The sequence below is a fragment of the Panthera uncia genome, chromosome B1 (genome assembly GCF_023721935.1).
Source record: "Panthera uncia isolate 11264 chromosome B1, Puncia_PCG_1.0, whole genome shotgun sequence".
Classification (NCBI taxonomy): Eukaryota; Metazoa; Chordata; class Mammalia; order Carnivora; family Felidae; genus Panthera; species Panthera uncia.
Window position 1 is genome coordinate 96389576 of NC_064811.1, and position 24384 is coordinate 96413959.

Sequence of the window (24384 nt, forward strand, 5' to 3'; positions counted from 1 at the left end):
TAATTACTTATTACATTATAGGTGTAAATAGGATACACAACGTGGTGAGAAAATGAAAAATAAAACTCTGTAACTTATTTAGTAAAACCCCTAACAAAGCAGATTTAATTAATTCAGTGGCCTTGCAAAAAAGCATTGGGTTTATGCTTAGTAGGTCATTATATATTTTTATATATATTTATATATTTTATATATTGTGGGGCTCGAACTCACAAACTATGAGATCTTGACCTGAGCCGAGATCAAGAGTCAGATGCTTAACCAACTGAGCCACCCAGGTGCCTCCCAAAATTCTTTTTATTATTTGTGTAAAAGGGAGAAAAATATGAAAAACATCAAGGATACATGTCCTTATACATTTTTCCAAACCCACAGATTATACAACACCAAGACCCATAGTTGTGGTGCGAACTATGAGCTTTGGGCGATTACAATGCTCCTGCATAGATAGGTTCATCCTTGATAAAAAAATGTACCATTCTAGTAAATTATGTTGATGTTGGGTAGGCTGTGTATGTGTGTTGTAGGAAGTATATGGAAAATCTCTGTACCTTCCTCTGAATGTTGTTTTAAATCTAAAACTGTTCTAAAAATGTCTTTAAAAAAGTAATTCCCTGCCATTTAAAAAATAAAAGTTGTTCATTCATTAAAAAACAGTTCTTAGAGGAGTAGATTTACATATGCTGGTAGGAAAATAATGAGTATATATTTTTTTCTCTCCTAGTGGGATTACAGGATACCACGAAGAGTTATGAGAGTTGATCTATCTTTTCCACTGAAGGGTGATTCACACTGTGGAGGGGTAGGTAAATGGCTTTTACTTCAACATGCAATTAGCTCTATCTTATTCCCAATTTCAGTCATGTGCTTTTTTACTGTTATCCAATCATCAAATCCTTTTACTACTCTCCCTCATCATCTGGGTGCCTCTGAGGTTTGCTTCTACTCTTTTCACAGATCCGATACATTTGACTTATCACTTTGTAAAACACTACTTGGTGTCTGACTCCATCATCTGCATTTTGATAAACATCACTGAAATTCCCCACTTTCTCTAAGATTTACTAGCGGCCCTCTTTTGGGAAACAGCTTTTTTAACAGATATTATTACAACATTGAGATTATTTTCTCATATGACAAGTTACTTCCTCTAGAGTGAAAAGAACACAAACTTGGATAGCAGAGAGAAAAAAAAATACAAGGGAAATTCAACAAAGTGATGACCATCATTAACATCTTGGGGTATGTCATCCCAATATCTACTAATAACACAGATGTCATTACTGTTTCCTGTCAATAAGGGCTAACTCTCTCAATCTTTTTTTTTTTTTTTTTTTTTTTTTTTTTTAAGCGGCTCCATGCCCAATGTGAAGCTTGAACTCATGCCCGTGAGTAAGAGTCACTTGCTCTACTGACTAAACCAGCCAGGCACCCCTGTCTCAATCATTTCAAACCTCAGTGAGAATCCTCACAGGACTTTATTTCACTGACTGTTTTCCACAAGTTTTTTGTTTGTTTGTTTGTTTAAGTTTTATTTATTTAAGTAATCTCTACACCCAATGTGGGGCTCAAACTCATAATCCCGAGATCAAGAATCACATGCTCTACTGACTGAACCAGCCAAGCACTCCTGTCTTCCACAGGTTTTTAATATAACCAAACCTATTGTATTTATCTTTTCTTTCCGTTCTTTTCTTTTCTTTCTTTTATTGTCGTAGGTTTGTGGAATTATAAAGAAGTGTCACATCATTTACTGCACACAGTACACTGGGGAAATTCTCACTGGAATATCTCTGACCAAAATGCTTCTTCAGCCCCCAAACTGCTAGACTACATTCCTACTTGTTTCCCATGACACACTGCATCTTACTCCTTCCTTTTACCCCTTGGTATTTAGAGTAACTTCATTTTCTACATGAAGCCAAAAGCTGGTCTCAACAAAAATGGATCTTTCCCTGAAAAGGAATATTTATATTTGTTACTAAGGTAATAACCTTGCATTATCTCCATGTCCTTATACAGATACATTATCCAAAAAAAAAAAAAAAGGATAAAGTGCAACAACATATCAGAATTCTGTCATCAGCAAGTAATCACATACTCAAGTCAAACAGAATTAAGTAACAAGGAAATATGATGGCTTACACAAATGATCATCTGAGGTATGACAGACTTCCAAAGGGTGCGAGCCATGATCCATTTCCCATTGTCTTCTTGTCTTTCCTTTCCATGTAGCAAGATGGCAGTGATAATTCAGGTTATGTCACTCCCTCATGTCACTCCCAGGAAACCTTCCCTGAAGCCTTCCCATTGACCTGAATTTTAACATATGCCCATTCTAACCTGATCACTGGTAGCAAAAAATGAAGATGTCCTAAGTCTTGTCACCTGATAGTGTTGGGGGATCATGTCATCTTCTCATGGTGCATATGAGTTAAATAAAGGAAAGTATGAACACAGAACAAAATAGATGCCCAGTTAGGAAGGAGAAAGGATGGATACTCTTTAGGCAAGGAATAAAGCCCCCATATGTACATATTTATACATAAAATATATTGGATTTTTTGTTTTGTCAGTTTTTTTAATATAAGTTTTATTCATTTTTGAGAGAGAGAGAGAGAGAAAGACAGACAATTAGTGGGGGAGTGGCAGAGAGAGAGGAAGACATAATCCGAAGCAGGCTCCAGGCTCTGAGCTGTTAGCACAGAGCCTGACGTGGGGCTCAAACCCACCATCTGTGAGATCATGACCTGAGCTGAGGTCAGAGGCTTAACCGACTGAGCCTCCCAGGTGTCCCTGTTTTGTCAGTTTTTGTTTCTGTTTGGCAATATAGTATTAACTTATCTTCATCATTGTTTAAACAAAGAATGCCAATATGCTCATTCTAGAGCTGTAAATGTTTTAGATGGGATGCAAGGTTGAAATTTTCTGCTGGTTTAAATTATTTTTATTTCTTACCATTTATCCAGTTAGACTAATTATAATAAAGTAAGTGTGCAAAAGGTGTCATTCAATTTATACATGGATTAGTTTCATTACTTGATTGACGGTAATTATTTTATAAGGATCTTATAATGATTATAATCAATCAATATGTAGGTATGAGTACCCAGAGGTGACATTTATTCAAAGACATGCTGTCCATATAAGTGGTTTGCCTGAGCCATATCAGGTCAATCAGCTTTGTTCTCTTAAAATTTGCATCAAGGTAGGTAAATGGCAACATACTAGAGATAGGAGGCAAACCCTTAGGACTAAGGTTCCTGGTTTAATGGTTTCTTGTTTTCTGTGAACTACAACTGTATCTTTCCAAAAAAATCACTTTATTCTCATTTGAGACACAAAGCATCTTATCTCTAACAATGAAGAAAAGTGGAAGTTTACAGGGGAAGAAATGGCAGGAAAATAAAACCATCAATGGTATCATTCCTCCCTTAGTAATTTCCAATATGTATTTAGGCACTGATGTGTGCAGCCATCAAATGATCACATAAGAATGAATGGAAATGTTCAGTTGACTGAAATCCTTAAAAGTGCAAGTACTAAAAATCAGGGGCATCTGAGTGGCTCAGTTGGTTAAGTGTCTGACTCTTAATTTCGGCTCAGGTCATTAACTCATGGGCTCATGAGTTTGAGCCCCACATCAGATTCTGTCTCTCTTTCTCTCTACCTCTCTCCCGCTCACTCACTCTCTATCTCTCTCAAAATAAATTGAAAATAAATAAATTTTTAGAAGTTTTTCTTTTTAAAAATGCAAGTACTAAAAATCATACCTTATCAATCAATCTTTCTTGATCATAGATTGATTCTTTGATATTAGGAAGGCAAATGACCACCTGTAAAGAGTATTAAACAAGGAAAACATGTTAATTTACTTCAGTTGTATTGTTTCTTATTCAACCTCTATTATTTTAAAAACATTTTGGAAAATTGCTACATATTAGTGTTTCTTCATCTAATGTTTTATTATTATTATTTATTATTATTATTATTTTTCTTATTTCAGAGAGACAGTGTGAGTGAGGGAGACGGAAGAGAAAGGGAGAGAATCTCAAGCAAGCTCTATTTTCAGTGTAAAGTGGGACAGGATTCCACCACCCTGGGATCATAACCTGAGCCAAAATCAAGAACTGCTATGTTCAACTGAGTGAGCCATTCACGCGCCCCCTAGTGCTTGATTTTTATATGAACAACAAATTGGGTACTCAGAAGCATATATTTATATAGTAAAAGTGAGGATGTAATTTTTAAGACATTTTATTTTCCTATCCTTGATACTTACCTGGTAATATCTGTCAGTATATTCCAGTGAAAATGTATTCTATCAATAAGAATCAACAGATTAAAGATTCCCTACTGAAATACTGAGAGTCTCAAGAAGAAAAAAATCCAGAAGTATATCAATCATTTTGTAGACTATTTTTTTAGAAAAGTTTTAGGTTCACAAAACAAAACAAAAAAGGTAGGGACAGCGATTTCCTGTCTATTCCATGCTTCTATACATGCATATAGATTCCCTCATTATCAACATCTCACACCACAGTTTCAAGTTTGTTAAAATTTATGTATCAGTGTGTATACGTCATTATCACCTAAAGTTGAGAGCTTACACTAGGGATCACTCTTGGGTTATCCATCCTACGATTTGGAAAATTGTATGATGACATACATCCAACATTACAATAGCATCCAGAGTAGTTCTCACCACCCTAAAGATCCTCTGTGCTCTGTCTATTCACTACACCTCCACCAACTCCAGGCAACCACAGATCTTTTTATTACCTCCATCATTTTGCCTTTTCAAGAATGTTATATAGTTGGAATCATGAAGTATGCAGCTTTTTCATTTGGTATCTTTCACTTAATAAAATTCACCCAAGATTCCTCCATGTCTTTTCATGGCTTGAGAACTTATTTATTTTTGGTGGTCAATATTATTCCATTTCTTGGATGTATCACAGTTTATCCATTCACCTACAAAAATTTATTCCTTGCTTCTAAATTCCTTGGCAGTTATGAATAAGACTGCTATAAACCTCCATGTGAAGGTTTTTGTGTGAACATAAATATTCCCCTCTTTGAGGTACGTGTCAAGAAGCATGGTAGCTGGATAGTATTGTAAGAGTATGAGGTTAGTTTGGTAAGGAATCCAAAACTATAGTAGCTGTACCATTTTGCACTTTGACCAGCAATGAACTAAAGTTCTGTTGTTCTACGTCCTCACTAGCATTTAGTGTGGTCAGTGTTCTACATTTTGGCCATTTAAAAGGCCATTTAAAAGGTGTACTATGACATTGCAGTTTTAATTTTTGTTTCACTGATAATATAATATGTGGGGCATCTTTTATATGATCATTGCATCTGATTTTATATGATCATTGCATCAATTTATATGATCAATTGCATCTGTCTACCTTCTTTAGTGAAGACTCTGTTAAGATCTTTGACCTATTTTTAATCAGGTTGTTTTCTTACCATCTAGTTTTAAGCATTTGTGTATTTTGCATGAATCTACTTTATCAGATGTATCTTTGCAAGTATTTTCTTTCAGTTTGTGGCTTATCTTTTCTTTCTCTTGACACTTTATTTGCAGAGCAAAACCAATAATAGTAATAATTTTAGTGAAGTCCAACTTGCTCCTTCTTTCTTTCATGGGTTGTTTCTTTGGTGTAGTGTCTAGAATTTATCATCATATCCAAGGTTATCTGGGATTAGTTAATGATGGTCTTTCCTAAGAGTTTTGCAGTTCTGAGTTTTACATTTAGGTCTATGATCCATTTTGAGTTATTGTGTGTGTGTGTGTGTGAAGAGTGTAAGTAAGGTCTGTGTCTAGATGTTTGCTTGTTTTTTTAATTTTTTAATGTTTATTTTTTAAAGAGACAGAGACAAGGAGGAGGGGCAAAGAGAGAGAAGGAGACAGAGAATCAGAAACAGGCTCCAGGCTCTGAGCTGTCAGCACAGAGCCCGACGCAGGGCTCGATCTCACAAATTGTGAGATCATAACCTGAGCTGCAGTCTGACGCCTAACCAGCTAAAGCCACCCAAATGCCCCTAGGTTTTTTGTTTTGCTTTTTTGTTTGTTTGTTTTGTTTTGTTTTAATGTAGATGTCCTTTTTTTCCAGCACCAGTTGTGTTGAAAATACTATCTTTCCTTCACTGTATTGCTTTTGCTCTTTTATCAAAGATCAGTTAGTAAGTCTGAAGTTTCTGAGTGTTAGTGTCCCAACATTGCTCTTCTCTGTCAATATTGTGATCGGTGTTCTGGGGTTTTTGCCTCTGCACATGTACATTTTAGAATCAGTTTTAAAAACCTGTAAAACAACTTACTGTGATTTTGATTGGTATTTCATTGAATCTATGGTTGTGATGTAGAATTCTTTTTTCATTGTTGGATTTCAACATCAGTGGTCTAAATGCACCGATGAGATTACTGATACAGTTACATTAATATCTGCCATACTTGTTACTATTTATTTGTTGCTGTATCTCAGTTTTTAACAGTTATTTCCATTTTTCAGTGTGTATAAATGTATAGTAAGTTAACTACAGAGATGGAGGGGATTATAAGTCTAATCATGCTATAGGTTTTCCATAAATATGGTTTTATTCTAAGGAAAATTTTGTTATTAATAGCAAACAAAATATTCTTTGCTGTAGAATGGGCTTAAGCCAATTTCTCTTATTTGATTCTCACTCTGATGATGCATTTATATACAATAAAAACAAAAATAATTCTACTAAAAACAGATTATTTCTATCACTTCTTTTTGATATCAGCCATGTCACTCTGTTAGAGAGTTAAATAATCACATAGTCAATTCATGGATCGTTTTGTCTGTATGCGCAAATGTATTATTCATTTGTGACATTCTACAGTGGGGTTAAGTGAGATAAAACATGGCCTTATAAGTCTTTTCGGAGAGTGAATAAATCTATATATCAATGGACATATACACATGTATATATGTGTAGAGATATATAGATTTCAATATACTACAGAGTACAAAATGATGTGATAATATGCTATGAACTTCATAAATGTCTGAGATATTCAGGTGTCTCATGATGAAGGGAAGGATTCCTGCAGGTGAGTGAGGTGCTAAGTTCAGAAAGAATGCTAAATCCACACAAAAGAGAGGTAGATAGAGAAGGTGAAGGAGAGAGAACAAATAGCCCAGCAATGAGCATTATATTCTATATTTTAGCACTATGTTAAATGTATTTTCTAATTTTTACTTCATTCTTGTTTCTCTCACTTAATCATAGGACATACAAGGAGATGGACCTGTATTTCTCTAACAAGTGGGGATGATTTTTACCCACTTTTATAATATGAGGTTTATTCAAGTTGGTATTTTTCTGTCAACTTACAGCTAAAGGAATACTGTTTTTTTTTTTAATGTTTACTTATTTTTGAGAGAGAGAGAGAGAGAGAGAGAGAGAGAGAGAGAGAGAGAGAGAAAACCTGTGCAAGAGGGGGAGGGACAGAGAGAGAGAGAGACAGAGGATCTTAAGCAGGCTCTGCGAGGAGCCTGTGCAGGGCTTGAACTTACAAACTGTGAGATCATGACCTGAGCTGAACGAAATCAGATGCTCAACCAACTGAGCCACCCACGTGTCCCAAGGACTACTGTCTTAAACATAGTCACCATACCTTAAAATTTTAAACATTCTATAATTCTCTTGAAGATCTCAGTGCTCTCTACAACTTATAGAGGTCTTTTAAAAATATATATGATTTTGGGGTGCCTGGGTGGTTCCGTTGGTTAAGCATCAGACTTTGGCCCAGGTCATGAACTTGCGGTTTCTGAGTTGGAGCCCCACAGCTCAGAGCCTGACGCGGGGCTCGAACTCACGGACCGCGAGATCGTGACCTGGCTGAAGTCGGACGCTTAACCGACTGCGCCACCCAGGCGCCCCAACATCTTTGTTTAAATAAAGTTCTCTATTTTACTTATGTGAAAATGAGTGATTCAGAAGACGTGTTCTAAATTACAGTGAGGCAGTAGGATGCACTTTGAGAATAACTTTTAACATAGGCTTTCAAAAGAAATAACATGTTTTTTTTTAAATTAAAATAGTCTAAGCTCTACTAAATTTTTCATCTGATGTTTGGGATGTTACATTGTTGTTTATCTATTTTAAAGGATAAGGGCTCTTGAAAGAATGGGAACTGTTGCCTTTTAGATGATGTTATATGTACCAAAGTAATTTCATCAATGTGTCTTTCTTCTGCACTTTTTTCCCAAAACTATCCCTGATGGTGAAAGAGACAAACACATTTAAGTGGAATATAGCGTGCAAAGGAGAAAAACCTCATTGTCTCGTGTAGTCACATGAAGCTTTAAGGAAGAGACAAATGGCTGGGTGGGATTACAAGAGCTTTCCTCTAAGTACAGATGTCCTTGTTCATTTTGCTTGGCAACAGAAGTCTTCTGAGGAATGATGGAGACTTTCTGAATAGTGTCTCTTTAATTCACATCCAGCCCACATCTCTGCTGTAATTTCTCTGTGGTACTTTATAACTAAGGGAACAAGTGCAACTCTTAATCTTGCTCTCAGTACAATATCACTGCAAATGGGTGAAGCCTCTGTCTGCCTTGCATAGTAATTGACAGTCATTTTCTCAATAATAAATGATCTGTGCTTAGACTACATATTTAGATTTCAATTTACTTTATGAACAGTTTTCACAGAGTCCATCCATTGGAATGACAAGTTCCATCTATACACTGTTATTTTATTTAAACATGATGTGCTCCTTAGGTTGGAACTTAGTTATTTTCATATTACCCACACAAAGATAATAAATCTTAATTTCAGCTCTAAGTCATAAATTGATGTCCATTGAATTTTCTATTTTAAATGCCATCTTACATTACTCCTAAGACAATCTCAAGAACATTGCCTCCTTGGTATTCTAGAATACCAATTTTGAGAAACTATCCAAGTGTTTATAGAGAAAATTTGACAACTATGGTAATAGAAACTGTCAACACTCCTAGAAGGATTTCTACTCATCTACTTTACCAAAAGGAAAATAAGTTTAGACTTGGAAGCAATAAAAACTTAGGAAGTTTGCTGTTATTTTAAATTTTAAAAATGTCATGAAGATCAACAATTAATTTAATTTTCCCTTATTTTGCTACTATGGGGATGAGAGCGTTTTTAAAATTTTCTATCCTTTCCTTTCCTGAATAATCTCATATATCTGATTAAATTGAAAACATATTTGATTATTTATATTAATTTATGAACTTCATATAAAGCATCATTACATCTTTTCTGTTAAACTCATATTACTATTAACCATATGGCTAAAAGTATATTTTTCCTTCCCTTGAAGTATTAATTATTATAACAACTTAGACAGGGATAAATATTCCTTTTATATACACCACTCATGGTTTAAAGATACATAGACTTTGCTATGCTACAGAAATAAGTCATGAGGACACGTGTAATTGTAGTGACTTACTTTCTTGATTTCTCCAAGGAGTAACAGTTAGATTTTGACAATTCTAGCATTTTTCCATATAAGCACATTTGATTTATGCATTAAATGTCTATTTAGCTTCCATATTTTATGATTTTGTCATAGTTAACTTCCTGGCTAAATTCTTTGTTTTCAATACACTGAATATACTACATTCAGATATTTTACTTTTTTTTTTTTTCTTTCTGAACTTTCCTCATGGCTTTTTCTTTGGGAGAGGTGTGGTAAAGAACACTTATCACGTCCAACTCTCATGTCTTCATGGTTAGTATAGTGCTATCTTCTCAAGCAACAGTTTCACTGAAAGTAATAGGTTTCTTCTTCTTGTGATTCAGTTCTGGGGCCTTTTCTAGAGAATGGTATTAAATGTATCATTTTTGATAGACTGTTTTTAGTAATAATTTAAAAAAACATTAATATATATATATATATATACATAAATAATGATATTAAAATTTTTTCTTGTTTAAAAAATATAATCAGTTTCTGTGTTTATGTATAGCAATAGAGAGTTAAGAGTGTTATAAACAAAAACTAAGGGCATTAAAAGTGGAATATAACTGTGTTTATGTCATGAATGGGTATTTCTAGTGTTCAGAGAATTCATACAATTCAAATGAAAAGAACCTGATCACTTATCTGTGCTCCAAAATTAATTTTTCAGTTACCACTGGAACATCTCTACTAACATTTACAGTTTCTAAAACGGAACCCACACATGCAGACAAGCATGCACACTCAGAGAGGTACGTCCTGAGTGCACATATGAGTCATAATAATGAAATCTGGCCTTCGTGTTAAACAAGGTGGGAAAGGAATAGATGGCACCTTCCTTGGTGATTGCTCAGGCGGCAGGTCACTTCGGGAGAACAAAATCACCTAACTGATAGAACACTTCTTGCCTAATGATGGCTGTCTTAAATGTCTGGTAGTTCTGTATCTCTCATTTCCTTCAGAATGAGAAGGGAGAAGAAATAATAACATCTGTTTCCAATGCAGCAAACTGACATATAGCTAGCTGTCAGATGTTCCAACTCAGCCTCTTTTCCACAGGAAGCACAATGTTGAGTTGGTTCTAACTTCCCCATGAGGATACTGACTTGACTTTGCCAGACAAATAGTTCAGCTTAGTAAGGCAGGCTCTTCCTGCATAGATAGAACGGAGACTCCTGATTTCCAGGTCCAACTACTCTTGAACCAAGTGGCTTATACATATGGTTTTAGTTTTCTTTTGAGGATGTAAATCTTTTTTCAACGTTTTTTGTTTTTTTTTTTTTTTTTATTTTTGGGACAGAGAGAGACAGAGCATGAACGGGGGAGGGGCAGAGAGAGAGGGAGACACAGAATCGGAAACAGGCTCCAGGCTCCGAGCCATCAGCCCAGAGCCTGACGCGGGGCTCGAACTCACGGACCGCGAGATCGTGACCTGGCTGAAGTCGGACGCTCAACCGACTGCGCCACCCAGGCGCCCCGAGGATGTAAATCTTAAGCCAAGAGTCATTGCCTGGCAAATGCCAGAATTTGATTCCAAATGTGACTCTCTGTTATTAATATTTGTAACAGTGGCACAGGTTAATGAGTATCCAAGAAACTAAAACCACTTATTAAAAGTGAAACCGACAGCACATTCATTCTTTAATTTAATAGCTAATGCAGCATATTGTGTGAGAGAGAGAGGATTTGGAAAGAGTCCTTCTTAAATACTGAAGTGGACTGGCAAGCCAATAACAAATATTGTATCACAGTAAGGTAACATTTAGTTTATTTGCAATGAAAACAAATTTTACTTACTGTACAAAATAATTTTGGCCTTATTTCTCACTGTCAAGTAGTTCTGATTTAGCATGTCTTTTCCACCTGTACACTTATGAAGGTGTCCATTCATCAAAAGAAGGTGGACACAATTTACATAACAAATGAATTGGAGACAAAGCAGTAGCTGATTGAACACATCATGTACCTTATTAGTAGCTATGTTTAACCTATGTAGTTATGTTTAATTTGCTATAACTTGGTAAATCGTGTGGGTTCATTATTTACTACATTGACACTTCAGAAAAATTAAGAAGTGAAAGGAAATTAAACATATATGATAGAATTAGAAAGAATAACAATATTATGATTTCAGAGGCATTGAAACAGGTATGTCAACTTCATGTCAGGAGGTTGAGATACATGCATGTATCACCTGGTTATTATCACTGATGCAGAATTAAGCTGTCACACATTTTGGGGGGTTTTTCAATATAATTTTTATTTTTTCATTTGTGGTTACTATTATAGGGTAGAACTCCTCTACCCATGACTTTTGAGCCCACTTTCTTCCATTTCTTCCAGAATGTAGCTCCATCATTTATGTCCTCTTTCACTCAAATCATCAATTCAAATTCATCCACTGAATTTTACTCTCATGATACAAATGTATCATGAAAACATCTGCATTGGCAAGGCAATCCTGAACCCATTACCCCTAGTTACTCTGCTCCTTCTAAACTGCTAACTTACAAAAGTGTCTTATGAAAGTAACATATCATAAGAGATATATTACTTTCTCACTACCCACTTAACTTTAAAAAATAAATGATGATTTTATCTAAGTGATGCATGTCTTAAAATCAAATGATACTAAGGTAATAATAATAATTATTATTATAATAACAAAATCCACTAGCCAGACTACTTCAAGTCCCAGCTTACTGAGGCAAACTGCATTTAAATTATTGACTGGCTTATTCTGGTATTCACCAGCAAGTTGCTCAATAATATGTATATATCGTCATTATTGATATGTCTCTCATAAATGACCTATTTATTTACTATTGTGTTCTGAGGATACAGTTATCTAATCCTGCCCAACCCACCAGCGGTTCACCTTCCATTATTGTCTCAATATATTAGAAGGAACTGCAAAATCCTTCTCACTACAGTTAAAGAAATCAAATAATCTATTTGTTTCCTAATCCTTCTTCTGAAGTAACTCCAATCTGTACTGGATGACTGCTAGCCAACTGCGTAGCTATAGATCTAGAATATCGCTTTACCCCATCCGCCTTCTGTCCTCCACCCCTCTCCGGTGTTGCATTCCCAGTTTCCAGAGTCTTATGTTTTGACCATTTATAACTTATTCTTTCTTTTGCAGGCTACTTACCCTGCAGTAGTTTTGTGAAGAACTCTCCTGCAAAATAAGATATCTGTGAGGTGTTGCATGCAAGAAATAGATTTTAATTGTCGTCTTGACCCTGGTGCACACTTGGATATAAAGTTTCAGATCAGCAATCAATACTTCTCAGTCTCTGAAGGCATGAACTACCATATACTGTGTCTCAGTGATACTCTTGAATAGTATAGTAACAATCTTATTTCTCCTCTGTGATATGTGGACTCCTTTGTTTTTTGTTTCTTTCGGGTTTTTTTTTTTTTTTTGGTTGTTTTTGCTTTGTTTTGTTTTTTTTCCTTTGTTTTGTTTTTCTTCTTTGCTACTTTTAGGATAAAAAAAGTTCTCTTTGTTCTCAAATTTTAGAACAGCTTGTGATAGAATCATTTTATCTTCATTTATGATGATAAGCAGTTGTTGGGATCTTTTTGTCCGGACACACATCTTCATTATTTGGAAATATTTCTTTTTTATAATCTTCTTCCACTTGTTTTTTTCCTGTTCACTTTTACTAAAATACACATTACTTGAAAACTGGACACCGTACTATAATATCCCATTTTGCTTTTCTATTTTCTATCTCTGCCTTTTTTCCTATTTTCTGGGAGATAATCTCAACATTATTATAAGCTTTCATGAAATGTCTAGTGATCTTTGGCTATCGAATCATGATTTAAAGTGAGATACTAAAAAGCTTATTGAGACTCTACATATGTGTTTGATGAGGGTGCTTTTGAACGAAGGACTTCAGAATAAAGTTCTACCATGGAATTTCAAATTGCTTATGTCTGTAGTTTTGTTGTGATTAATATTTGTTTGCTTGCTTGTTTGAATCTTTTTAGGCTAATTTCTTCAGAGATGAATTTTCAAATCTCTCGCCTGGTGCTACACACCTGGCTGTTTTCATACTGGTAACTGATGGGAGCAACAGGATGGGAACTGTAAAGTTTAATCTTGCATAATTAATTAGTTACAATCATAATTATTTAAGAATTTGGTGAATATATATTTTTATTTTTTAAAGATCATCTCAGAACCTTTAAAATATGTGTATACCTACACACAAACATATTCACATATAAAAATATAGAGGGACAGTTGAAGAAACATTGCTCTAGAAAGAACAGCACCATTCCTTGTAGTATGAATAGATAGTGTATTCATGGATCCTAAAAATTATAAATGGGTTTTATAAAATTGTACCTGTACCGATTTTTCAGAGACGAAAAGTGTAATCAAACCATTAAGTAAACTACTTTCATACCATAAAGGGAAAAAAAGTTCCCATTAAATATATTTCATATAAATCCTATGTGCTTCCTAGCCCTTTTTTGTACTCAGTGCTCTGACGTACCAGGACAGTTGAGTATTTCCTCATTCAGCCTAAATTTTCCTGCCAGGTTTTCAGAGTAATTTTCAGCATATTCCCCTCCCCTCAGGTTTTCTCAGACTGTCCTTGCTTAATACAAATACATTTGGCAGTAACCAAGCAGGAGGTTTCACAGCAAGATCACTGGCTGTAGGCAGATGCCTGGCCAAAAGTGTGCAGGTGGTCCAGTGCTGCCCACACTCCAGACATCCCTGCCAGCACCCCACTGTAAAACTTCATCACCATCCAGTGACCCCAGCCCCTCACTCTTCAGTGGGGTCTGATTGTTAGGCTTGGTGGGGTTCCTTCTGTGTTTAACCTATTTTTTTTTTTTTTCTTTACTCTCCATCTGCCCTGGGTAGTGGCTGTTGATGACATTTATTGTTTTCTTATTCCTTAAAATTTTATTTACTTCTTTGCATCGCAATTCCCTTTTACTAGTTAATTTTCACCTTAAGCTTTTGTTGTTTTTCATTTTGTTGTGTTTTCTGACCCCTGCCTGGACATTAATACAAAATGGAATACAGTTGGGGCGCCTGGGTGGCTCAGTCGGTTAAGCAACTGACTTCTGCTCAGGTCATGATCTCACGGTTAGTGGGTTTGAGCCTCACATTGGGCTCTGTGCTGACAGCTCAGAGCCTGGAGCCTGCTTCAGGTTCTGTGTCTCCCTCTCTCTCTCTGCGCATCCCTGGCTCACACTCTGTCTCTCTCTCTCTCTCTCTTAAAAATAAAAATTAAAAAAAATTAAAAAAACAACAAACAACAAAATGGAATACAATTACTCAAAAATGAAGATTTCTCCCCTGCTTTCATTTCTAGTCAAGTGTTTAAACAACAATTTTATCAGTGAGATCCATTCATTGGCTCTAACAGCAAAAATTATTACCTGGCCTTATAAGAAGAACCTGTGGATTTAACAATCTATAAGGAATACCTTCTATCATTGCCACAACCTGCTCAGTAATGTCTTCTGTAATGTCATTTACTAAGGATTGGTAAGTACTATCCCTGTCACCAATATTTCAGACAATTGCAAGTCTGTTTCAAATATGTTTGTTTATTTTTTTCTAAATGTGTTTTACTGTCATTGAAAAACAATAATGAATACAAGATGGATGGGAGGTATGCCTTTCCCTTAAGTGATGACATCAGGATTGGGAAAAGGGAAGCATCAAATCTTCCGGACCACCTTGATGCTGAGATGCAGACCAATTTGGGTACCATAAGCACAGGGATTTTTGCTATGACAGAATATATGCATTCCATGTAGACCTTGAATTTTGCAAAATCTTAAAATCCTCAGGGCTAATTAGAGAAATAAGGTTGAGCTAGTGCACTCGAAACTAGTGTAATTCTATAACAGGAATGCACACATGCGACAACAAAATCCTTGGGACATTGAGAAGTAACTTCATTAGTGAAGGCAGGCAGCTTATTATGGCTCTAGAGTTTCCTGTAGTGCTAATAAGATTACACCCCCAAAAATGAAAATAAAGTGAAAATACTGGCTTGTTGATCCTATGATAAGGCAGATGGAACTGGACCTCCAAGCATTAGGGGGAGGTAAAACATGCCAGGAACCTAGAACTGTATAAGGCTCAGGATTTACATCTTCATGAAAGAACAATCTGCAAGTATTTCCTTTATCATTAAAACAACAACAAAAATGTAAAGCCAGTAGCATTTTTCCCTGGGCAATATCCATGCTTGTTCCTTTCTTACTGAAGATTATAATTCTATTAATGATATTCTGGCTGCCTTTACTGCAGAAAATAGTTCATACTCCAACATGTTGCTTATATTGTACATAATTTTCCTGTTTTCCAATCACTAAGTTGTTTTAGAAGCATGCATTGTAGCAGAATGCAATGTATATGAAAGTTGAATATCTAAAAATTTATCTCCTTAAAATTCTTTGCTCAGTTACCTTTAATGTGTTCGTATTACTCCTACAGATAAGCTTATCTCAGCTGGAAGTCTGATGGCTTATACCATTAATCACTTACCTTTTTCTGTACTATGATGGAAGACTCATGGTAAAAATGTAAACTCAAAGTATGATATACAAAGCAGTGTGCTCTTTTACTTATGGGTAGTACAAATTATGTTGCTAGCCATGTTTGTCTTTAATTGTCAGAAAGATAAAAGCAAAATTAAATTTCAATATTAATTTTTATAAATGTTGTATCCCATGTATCTTATCCAATCTGTCATGATAAATGAGTGAATAAAAGATTCTACAGATTACATGTCCTTCCTGTATATTTTGTTTTCAACTAGAATTCCAGACTTCTAGAGCAGAATATCTATAAACTAGAAAAATAAAGATAGGAATTATTTTTCCAAATTAGGAAATAAATTGGTATATGCATTATTTCTAAGAGAAAGTGTTTGAGATACTAGTTACTTTATTTAAATATATTTTAGTTACTTTCAAAATAACAGACAAGGGAATATCTGAAGACCTGTTATTTTATAATTTTTGATGATCTGTAGAATGTACCAGAATGACCTAATTATGTCTGGGATTAAAGAATTCTACGTTCATCAATAAAATTCACTCTCTATTAAAATAATAACACTGACAAGTTGGTTAAAGTTGGTATTTGCAAATAAAATGCCATTAGGCAACTGTGATTCAGGATTGCAACATATGTTACTAATCGGGTCTTTTAGAAACATTTTAATCTTTGGAGAATTATTTTTTTAATATGATATAATATCAATGGGGAGTTTGTCAAATATCCTTTATTGAAATATTTTCCTTTGTAGTTCTTAACTAGCTGGGCATTCTACTGCACCACTACTGATGTCATCTATGATGTCATGTGGGTGGCAGCCCTCAACATTGGAGCCCACAGACTGGGAAGTCCCCAGGATCTCTCTAATGGTTCCCTCCTCTGGCTAAAGATTGGTGTCACATTTGATTGGGCAATGTTGACAATATCATCAAAAGTGATACTTCCACTGTGCTTAATGTTTTTCTGCTTCTTTCTGTCTCTTGGTGGTTCCTTAAAGGCTTTGATCAGGGCAGAAGCAGAAGGTCCCACTTCAATCTGGACCTGTCTGCTCTGAATGGTTAGTTTCACTGTAATTCTCAGACCTTCTAATCACCGTTTGCCTTGGTAAAGTCATCACCAACCTTTTTTGGAAACAGACTCAGGGGGTTGATCTTCTGGGCCAGGGCAGACACGCACCAACTTCCCCAACGGGGAACCTCAGGTACAGGACTTTGATCTCACTGGGGTCAAACTTAGGTGACATGGTAGAGGCGGATGGTGTTGCATGATTCTGGAGGACTAAAGAGAGCTGCACCTGGGTCTCCTCTGAATTCAAAGCCAAAGGACTCAATATCAGTAGTTTCTGAAAGAAAGCAAGTGAATTCTGATAAGCAGTTGATATCCACAAACATTGATTTTATCACTAGTACAAAACATAGCTACATAAAAATGACATTTGCAAGATATATATGTTCTATTAAACATCTAATATAACCTCTTACTGAACAAACTCTTGCATGTAACTAGAAGAGGTCATATCAGAGGATAGTCCTAGGATAAAGGTAAGACAGTAATGATAAATCAGGAAGTACATTATTGAATTCAAATTTCAGCTCCATTCATTCCTAGGACAAGTTATATATGAGATTCAATTTTCTTATCTGCAAATGAGGATAGTAATAATACCTACCTCCTGTGGTTGTTGTGAAGATTAAATGAGTACATACAGCGCTTGACATATGGTAAAAACTTCATTGTTAGTTAATGTTATTGCCATTATTTTTAATGGAATCAAGATTTTTTTAATATTACAATAGAGGGAGTACATGAGGGTGATAACTCTTAACTTTTGTAATTATATTGAATACTAGAAATGAATCTTAGTTTAGTGATACATGATAATTCTACTATTTCCATGGAAGACTCCAATTTTAACTATACAACTTTGATTGTATCTTTCCATTATGAAACACAAATGTTTCTATTTAAATACTATAGAAAAGAAACAAAGCATAAAATACTTTATCTATATACCAAATTTATTAGTGATCCCAGAGGGAGTGTTCCCAGGCTAAGACTAGATTGGTCAATTCAAACCAAAAATAAAGTCCCTTGCTCACTTTTTAATTGGGTTGTTGCTATTGAGTTATAGGAAGTTGTTTTTTTTTTTTTTTATCTCATTTTGATAGTAATCTTTTATCAGATGTATAATTTGCAAATATTTCCTTCTACTCTGTGGGCTGCCCTTTTATTCTATTGATTGTGTTGATTCATGAGTTTTTAATTTTAATGTGGTGCAATTTATTTATGTTTGTTTTGTTGCTCATACTTTAGCATTACCAATGCTGTCATTTCCAAAACCAAATGCTATGAAGCTTTTCCTATTTTCTAAGAGTTTTATAATTTTAGTTCTTGCATTGTAATTCATGAATTTCAGCTATATTTTTTAATGTGTTGAAGAGTCCAAGTTTATTTCTTGGCCTGTAGACATGCAGTTTTCCTACAATCATTTTTGAAAACATTGTCTTTTCATTGTTGGATGGTCTTTGCACCCTTGTCAAAAACCATTCACCCATATGTATGAGGGTTTGTTTCTCACCTGTCTATTCTACTCTAATGGTGTATATGTCTGTGTTTATGTCAGTAATACCACAACAATGTAGAAATCAAAACAGTGTAAATTTTGAAGTTAGAAAGTGTTAAGACTTCCAACTTTGTTCTTTGTCAAGACTTGTTTTGGTTATTTGAGGTCCCTTAAGATTCCATATGAATTTTTGAATGGATTTTTTTTTCTACTTGAAACATTATTATGATTTGTAATGATTTTGTTAAATTAACGTGTTAAATAGAGCCCTAGGTGAAAGATCAACAAAGCTCAACAAAGACCTCAAGGGAAGGTGAAATAGAGAAGTTTATTATGCATAGGTACACAGCATGTCTTGAGTCCACTGCATGGGGAAGTAAAGGCAGAGTGTGAGGGGTAGGACCTGGGGCATGTGTTTTCATTAGTGTTCACAGGGGGCGGTGTTTTTAGGGTTTCCTGGGCTAAGGCTGGATTGGTCAATTCAAACCCAAAATAATGGGGGGTTGGTAAAATAAGCAGGGGTCTTATTTAAAGGACACATAGGTAGAAAGGAGCTAAGGCAGAAGAGATTATAATCAGGGGTACTGGGGGAGACATACCAGGAACTTAAACTTTCTTGTGACTCTCCAGGATGTTATTGAGGGCATGCACTTGGGAGACGGGCTAGTGTTCATTCAACCAGCCAGTTAGCCCATAAAATGAATTCTGAGGAAGAAAAATCATGGAGTAGTTTAAACTCTCAACAGTATTTTGATAGGAATTTCATTGACTCTAGTTTTCAGCAAACAGATATGTTACATCTTTGGTTAGGTTTACTCCTAGGTATTTTATGCTTCTTGGTGCAATTGTAAATGGGATCGATTTCTTTGTTTCTCTTTCTGTTGCTTCATTTATTGGCCATTTGCAGCAACATGGATGGATGGAACTGGAGGGTATTATGCTAAGTGAAATAAGACAGTCAGAGAAAGACAGATGTCCTATGTTTTCACTCATATGCAGAACTTGAGAAACTTAACAGAAGACCATGGAGGAAGAGAAGGGGGAAAAATAGTTACAAACTGAGGGAGGGAGGCAAACCATAAGGGACTCTTAAATACAGAGAGCAAACTGAGGGTTGATGGGGAATGAGGGAAAGGGGAAAATGGGTGATGGGCATTGAGCAGGGCACTTGTTGTGATGAGCACTGGGTGTTGTATGTAAGTGATGAATCACAGGAATCTACCCCCAAAATGAAGAACACACTGTATACACTGTATGTTAGCCAATTTGACACTAAATTATATTAATAAAAAAAATGAATTGCATTGACTCTGCAGGTTCCTTTGTATAATATTGACATCTTAACAGTATTATCTTTAATCCATGAAAACAGGGTGTCTTTCAATTTATTTGTGTCATCTTTAGCCTCTTCCAGCTATATTATGTAGGTTTTAACATAAAATTCTTTTCATCTCCTTGGTTAGGTTGATTTCTAAGCAGTTATTCTTTTCAATGTTGTTGTAAATATTTTTTTTTGTAATTTCCTTTTGGGATTTTTCACTAGTATATAAAATGGAAGTATGGTGTGTTTTATATCCTTTGACTGCTAAATTCATTTATTACTTCTAACATTTTTTTTGTAGGATCTTTAAGATTTTCTACATATAAGATTATGTCATGTGCAAATAGAGAAAAAATTATTTCTTCTTTTCCAATTTAGCTGACTTTTATTTCTTTTTCTTACTTAACTGGTCTGTGGAGAACTTCTAGTATCATCTTGAATAGAAGTGGTAAAAGTGGTGTTCCTTGTCTTGTGCCTGATCTTAAAGGAAAAGCTTTCAATCTCACCAATGAGTAAACTAAACTATCAGCTAAGGGTTTTTCTTCTATGGGCTATTATGTCATGGTATATTCCTTCGATTCCTGGTTTGTTGAGTGTTTTTAGCATGAAAGTGTGTTAACTAACGTGATTTTTAAGGACTTTATAACTGCAAATTGACCCTAAGGATGTTAAAAATGTTACGTCATTTCATTCTCTAGAAAAATTCCAAATAAAATTTGCTGCATTTATTTTTGGTGCAAATAGTAAGAAGAGATATGTTCTTAGACCATATATAGGCAAGGAATATGTAAAAATTGAAAAGTCAGACAAATTGAAAGTTGATTGGTAGGAATAGAAAGATCAATTTCCTAGGTACTATATTAGTAATACAGATTTTATTATATGATCAGATATTTAATTCTCTTAACTGTATACATTCATATAATAGACTTCGTGTATTCTATATACATTTTAAAAGGCCATAGCATCCATTAGCATGAAGCAAAATAGCTTGCATTTAATATTTTCCTTTTTAATAAGTCTATATATTTTTAAAATTTTTTTAATATTTATTTATTTTGAGAGAGAGGCAGACACAGAGTGCGAGCAAGGGAGGGACAGAGAAAGAGGGAGACACAGAATCTGAAGCAGGTTCCAGGCTCTGAGCTATCAGCACAGAGACTGACATGGGCTAGAACTCACGAGCCATGAGATCATGATCTGAGCTGAAGTAAGATGCTTACCCAACTGAGCTACCCAGGTGCCCCAATATGTCTATATTTTCTAATAGCATTTAAAAATATAGTTCATAAATTAGTCTTATTAAGTAATTATTTAGCAACTTTGGGTATCTTATTAAATTTACTTTATAAGAGAAAGTATCTTGTAAGAAAAGTATTTTACTTTGTTGACTAAAATGTACATTTATTGATTAAAACTCATTAGAAACACATTGGATTTTTTTCCTACCAGTAATTGATATTATTAGTATTTCAAATAATAAAAAATGTTGCTGTTGCTTCTAAAAATCATTAATAATTGAACAGCCTCTTTTTCTCTAATTACTGTAGTGACTGAAACACAGATTGTCAAATATATTGCTTAATAAAGAGTAAATGACAATGTTCTTCAAATATAGCTTCTCATAGCACTAGCAAGATCTAAAGATTTAGAATTTTTATACTTAAATGATAAATATTTTCCTCTGATGAAATTAATCATATTCAATTAGTAAAGAAAATATGTATGTATAGGGTGAGGTAGAGTTGTATGGAGGAAACACAAGATCATGGTAGATATGATCCTGATAAACACTTTTGATAGCTTGGGTGATGGAAATTTATTCAGCAATAATTAAAATAACAAAAGTTAAACACCAACATAAATTTAGGCTATTTCGAAATAATGTTATAATACATGTTACTTCTAGAATTATTTTATATTTTTTAATCTTTATTTTCAAATCTAAAAATAATTTAATTTTTATGAAATATAAAATTATTGTCACTAGGCATTGGTTGAAATGTTTCCATCAGTTAAGTTGTAGCATTTGGGTGAGCTTTCTATTAGCCTGTACTTGTGTCTTAAATATTGACAGGAATTAATTAGTTACATTTGGAGATTTTTCCTTTCTCAAGAAAGGAAGGGGGATCTTTACTGTATATTAAAAATCAACTAAAATGACAGATGCTATGAAAGACACTTAACATAAGAGAAAGCAAATGCTAGATGATTTAGGTTGGTAATTGCCAAATATGTGGTACTGTTTAACACTTTTGAAGGAAAACCCTAAATAAAGAGGATTAAGCATACAAGTTATATTTTAAATTAATCACTATTAATTTTGTACTGCTATTGACCAATTTGACTGATTCCTTTGCTTTTTACTCTACCCTTCTTGACAACTACTTCACCCATTCTGTCTCCTCAAACTTGTACTCTTTTCTCTGTGCACCTGCTTTCTTTTTGTTTTTAATATTTTTTTAACGTTTATTTATATTTGAGAGACAGAGCATGAGTGGTGGAGGGGCAGAGAGAGAGAGGGAGACACAGAATCCGAAGCAGGGTCTAGGCTCTGAGCTGTCAACACACAGACTGACATGTGGCTCAAACCCAGCAACCATGACGTCATGACCTAAGCGAAGTCGAATGCTTAACCGATTGAGCCACTAGGGTCACCACCCCTCTTTTTTTAAACCTTAAGTAGACTCCATGCCTAGTGCGGAGCCCATTGTGGGGCTTGAACAAGACCCTGATATCTAGACTTGAGCTGACATCAGAAGTCAGATGCATAACTGACTAGGCCACCCAGGCACCTCTCTCTGTGCACCTTCTTAAGTTACACTCTTGCTCCTACTTCACTGAGGAAATGGAGTAATTACAAGGGAACTCCACATGTTCTAAGCACTCAATGACTCACCTACTAGTTTCCAGAACTTTATTTTCTGCTTCCAGACCTGCTACAATATGTTAACTGTTTATGTTACTATCTCAGTCAGGTCCTTTCAAAGATATATATCAATTCATTATTTTTATTTTACTGAGGGTCATCAGTCTCACAAATATCCCATTACTGTTCTACATCATTTATTTTCCTCAACTGAATCATTTCCATTATTAGCACATAAATACATGTTGGTTCCACCGTTTTAATAATAATCATTTACCTGATTTCATTTATCTTCTAGATACCACTCTGCTCCCCACTCCATTAAAAATCCTTGAAAGAACTGGCTCTACCTTATGTCTCCAATACTTCTTTTTACATTCTCTGGTCTAATCCACCTTTATCCACATGGCTTCACCCAAACTGTTATTGTCACGGTCATTAAAGACCATTATATGTCACATAAATTCACCCCACTCATTTTACACACTTTTCCCATTTTATTTTTTTTTTAAATTTTTTTTAACATTTTTTATTTATTTTTGAGACAGAGAGAGACAGAGCATGAGCAGGGGAGGGTCAGAGAGAGAGGGAGACACAGAATCCGAAACAGGCTCCAGGCTCTGAGCTGTCAGCCCAGAGCCCGATGCGGGGCTCGAACTCACAGACCGCGAGATCATGACCTGAGCCGAAGTTGGACGCCCAACCGACTGAGCCACCCAGGCGCCCCTATACTTTTCCCATTTTATTCCAGCACCCCACACTGTTCTCCCATCTCATCTTTTCAATTTCTCTCCAACCTGTTATGATTGGAAAATTCCAAGATTTAGTATTCATTCCTTTCTTTATCTCTTTCTTTACCCTCTCCTCTGGGGATTTCATCCTGCCTCTTGTATTTAAATATCATCTATATATTGAGTTCCCCAAACTTGTATCTTTAAGCCCTAGCCTATGTCCTGACTTCTGAAATTTTATATCACAAAACATACTTAGCATAGAAACATGGGGGTACAACTAACATCTCAAAATTAACATGTATAAAGCTGAATTTCTTATGTTATTCCATCCTGACCTCATCCTCACCCAGTCTTCAGTTTACCCCTTCATAATCAATGCTAACTTCACCCTTCCTTCCAGTTGTTCAGTTGAAAGCTTGAAATCATTTGCTACCCCCAACACATAAATTGTTTTCTTTTTTAAAAAATATTTTTAAGTAATCTGTACACCCAGTGTGAGACTTGAACTCACAACCCCAACATGAAGAGTCTCATGCTCCATGGCCTGAGCCAGCAAGGCACCCCTATATGAATTGTTTTCAAGGTCACAGTTCAATCACCTTAACTGTGATACCTCACTCTATGCCATATGGATTTACATCAGTAGCCTTTTAACTGATGTTTCAGATTCCATCTTATTCTTCATACTCCTAACAAGAATTATTCTTATAACATGCGAATCATTCCACATCTGTTCCAAATTCCCCCATGGTTTCCCATTTTCTTTAGGACAAAGGCCAAATCCACATGGTTGAATACTACCTACCTCTAACCCATCTCTAACCTTATCTCCTTCCTCTCTTACAGATTCCCTCTGC

General features: G+C 35.1%; 1 pseudogene; it reads right to left on the minus strand.

Annotated features, from left to right (window-relative positions):
- Positions 1-16794: 16794 nt before the first annotated feature.
- Positions 16795-24384, minus strand: part of LOC125923051 (60S ribosomal protein L12-like) — a 79675-nt pseudogene continuing 72085 nt past the window's right edge.